We start from the raw sequence: 3882 nt of genomic DNA, 5'->3' as shown, positions 1-3882 counted from the left end.
TAGTTAAGTGTCTTAGTTCAATTAGGGCAGTTCCCACTGTCAAATCAGGTTTACATAAAATAGCAATCACAGCAGTCTTCAAGGATGGTGGAGCTCCCTTCAAAAATTTATTCCTCATGGTGCTGGTGAAAGGTGTGTCTTCTGGACTCTCCATTTCTGGCTCCAGGGGTCTAATTTGATAAATCCATTCTAACAGGCCAATTTCCCTAAGCCTCTGGATACCTTCTTCTACATTATACCCAGGCAGGTCTGGTACTTGAACTTGGCTTAAAGTAGGCCACCGCATAAACCATGCTTCAGTAAGCCAACCAAATAAATGATTAGATCCTTTCCTAACCTCTTGACCTGAGACATTGAATGAAGAATCCATACTTAGTGGGCCTAAATCAATAAACTCAGACTGATCCAATCTTACATTCCTTGCACCATTATCCCACACCCTTAGTAGCCATTCCCATACATATTCTCCAGGTTTTTGTCTGTACATGTTAGCAAAATCAAGTAGGTCTTTTTGGGTATAGCATACCACCTCCTCAGTCACACTTTCTATCTCACCTTTTGGGGCTCGCTTGGACTTAACTTTAGTTATAGGTCTAGCAGCAACAATGGGTGGTTGAGGCAGTTCCAGAGAGCATTCAGGAATGTCTTCCATGGCCTCTGCCTCAGGCAATGACCCAGCAGGACTAGTTTGGCTAATCCCATCAAACTGAGTGGAGGGGTTAATGATTTTACGGTAATCCCTTCAGATGGGAGGGATTCAACAGAATTTACAGGCTCCATATCCTAATCTTCCTGACTATCTGTCCATATGTCCCCATTCCTGGTTTTAGGATCCCATTTTTTCCCAATCAATGCCCTCACTTTAACATCAGACACTATTGTGGGTTGGCAATTTAATTGGTGCTGTAATTCAGCAACCCTTAAATAAGACTCTATGTTTGGTTTTCAGCAATATAAGCTCTGTTACTAGAAGATATAAGGCATTCTTTTGGAGCACAACTGGAAAAAATTAGGTCTTTTATGTGGTGATTAAGCCAAAACTCAGCAGCTCTGAGCTCATCTCGCTGTTACACCACTTAGTCTAGTGTAAGTAGGACCAACCAACCAACTTCCTTATACTCCTCATGCTGACAAAATAGCAGAAAAGTATCAAAAATCCGATCACTCAGAGTGTCACTTTTCACAAGTACTTGATATATTGGTGGTGCTATTTTGCATATTAATGTAGCAACCTCATGCCACGGATTAGCAGGACCCTCTTTACTAACAGAGACAGGGTCACTAGTGTCTTTAAGATTAATCAAACTAGAGAACCAATTTAAGAAATCCATCCTTATGATTTTGTCTGTCTAGAACCACTCTCGGTACCAAATATGTTAGACTAGGTTCTCTAGAGAAACAAAACCAGTAAAGCTTATATATATATATATGTATATATAGAGAAATTTATCTTAGGAAAATGACTCACACACTTATAGAAGCTGGCAAGTCCAAAGTTCCTGGGTCAAATATTAAGCTGGAGGCTTTTCCACGTCCAGCTGGAAGCCTTTCCCGACTCTTGCATGGCAGGGCTGAAGAGCTCAAGGCTGGCAGGCAGTACACTGGCTGTGGACTCCAACGAATGACAAATACAAGATCTCCAGGCCAAATGGTGGATTGTTCACTCACGGACAGTTGTAGGCAACACAACAGAATCCCAATCCACAGAAGAATGTCTCTTTTCCAAGGATGTTCATAGATATCCTGGAAGCAGGCCACACCCCTAGGGAAACTCCCTTTCACCAGATTGGCTGCTCAAAACATAATCATCTGATCCCATCATGGGAATAACCAAATCACAACAGCTTAAACCACACAGAATTGTGGTCCAGGCAAGTTGACACACAACTCTAACTATCACAGGGAGGAACACAGGCCCCTCCCACAAGAGGCAGAAAAGTGGGGGAAAGCAAAGCCAGGGGACAACAGAGGAGCGAACAGCAGCAGGGACGTAGGTAAGGAAAGGGCAGAGATGTTTTGAACAGCTAAGGGAGACAAACTTGTCTGTCAGTTTGTAGTACCATGGTGGCTTGCATGTTGCTGTGAGTCTTGAGGCTGTGCCACTGGTGTTTCAACTGCGAGCAGGATTACACATGGTGCACAGGTTTCAACACAGCTTACAGACTGAAAAAGACTAGGAAGAAGGAAGAGGCCATCCACTTCTCAAAGAGTTAGCCCAGGAAAATCTTATCAATACCAAGAAACACCATCTGATACATTACTGCACAACTTTATTAATAGCCCAGAAACATTGTCCAATACAGTGTAGGAGGAAGATCTCCTTAGGTTGGATCCTCTCAAAATATGAATGGGAAAGAGCTGCATCATCAGAGTAAAACCAACCTTACCAATGTGGATAAAGCAAAGCTTTCAAGACCTCTATTTGCTGATGTGGCATGACTCAAATTGAGGAGAAACAGCCTCAAACATCCATTAATAATCAGAACATGGAATGTACAAAGTATGAATCTAGGAGAGTTGGAAATTGTCAAAAATGAAATGAAATGCATAAAGATTGATATCCTAGGCATTGTTGTTGATGATGTTGTTATGTGGCATCGAATCAGACCGTACTCATAGCAACCCCTCCTTGGGTTTCCAAGAAGGTATCACTGCAGAAATAGATTGCCCAACCTTGCTTCCAAGGAGTGACTGGTGGGTTTGAACCACCAGCCTTCTGGTTAAGTGTCTTAGGTACTATGCATTAGTGAGCTGAAATGGACCAGTTTGGCCATTTGCAATCAGACAACTATATGATCTACTATGCTGGTAATGAAAATTTGAATAGGAATGGCATGGTATTCATCATCACAAAGGATGTTTCAAGATCTGTCCTGAAGTACAGTGCTGTCAGTGATAGGATAATATCCATGCACCTATAAGAAAGACAAGTTAATATGACTATTATTCAAATTTATGCACCAACCACCAAAGCCAAAGATGAGGAAATTAAAGAATTTTATCAATTTTTACAATCTGAAACTCAATCGAGATGTGTTAATTATCACTGGTGATCAGAATGCAAAAGTTAGAAACAAAGAAGGATCACCAGTAGTTGGAAATTTGGCCTTGGTGATAGAAATAATGTTGGAGATCACGTGATAGAATTTTGCAAGACCAATGACTTATTCATTGTAAATACCTTTTTTAAACAACACAAACAGTGACTATACATGTGGACTTCACCAGATGAAATACAAAGGGATCAGATTGACTACATCTGTGGCAAGAGGCGATGGAAAAGCTCACTATCTTCAGCCAAAATAAAGCCAGGAGCTGATTGTAGAACAGATCATCAACTGCTCATATGCAAGTTCAACTTGAAGTAAAAGAAAATTTAAAGAAGCCCATGAGAGCCAAAATATGACCTTGAATATATCCCTACCGAATTTAGAGACCATCTAGAGAAAGGATTTGATGCATTGAACACCAATGACCGAAAACCAGAAAAACTGTGGGATGACATCAAGAACATCATCCACAAAGAAAGCAGAGGTCATAAAAAAGAAAAGAAAAGAAGAGAAGACCAAAATGGGTGTCAGAAGAGACTCTGAAACTTGCCCTTGAGTGGAGAGTAGCTAAAGTAAATGGAAGTAGTAAAGTAAATGACAAGATAAAAGAGCTGAACAGAAAGTTTCAAAAAGCAGCTCGAGTAGATGAAGTCAATTACTATAATTAAATGTGAGAATACCTGAACCTAGAAAACCAAAAGGGAAGAACACACTCAGAATTTCTCAAGCTTAAAGAACTGAAGAAATAGGTGCAAGATGGCGGACTAGGCAGAAGGATTGCACAGACCCTCTTCAACAAAGAAAAGGGAAACCAATTAACACAGACACAGAA

This window comes from Orycteropus afer, unplaced genomic scaffold (genome assembly GCF_000298275.1).
Source record: "Orycteropus afer afer isolate SDZICR_OR568_19922 unplaced genomic scaffold, OryAfe1.0 scaffold00331, whole genome shotgun sequence".
In the NCBI taxonomy this organism is placed as follows: domain Eukaryota; kingdom Metazoa; phylum Chordata; class Mammalia; order Tubulidentata; family Orycteropodidae; genus Orycteropus; species Orycteropus afer.
The sequence above is the reverse complement of the archived record's forward strand: the minus strand, read 5'-3'. Positions refer to the sequence as shown.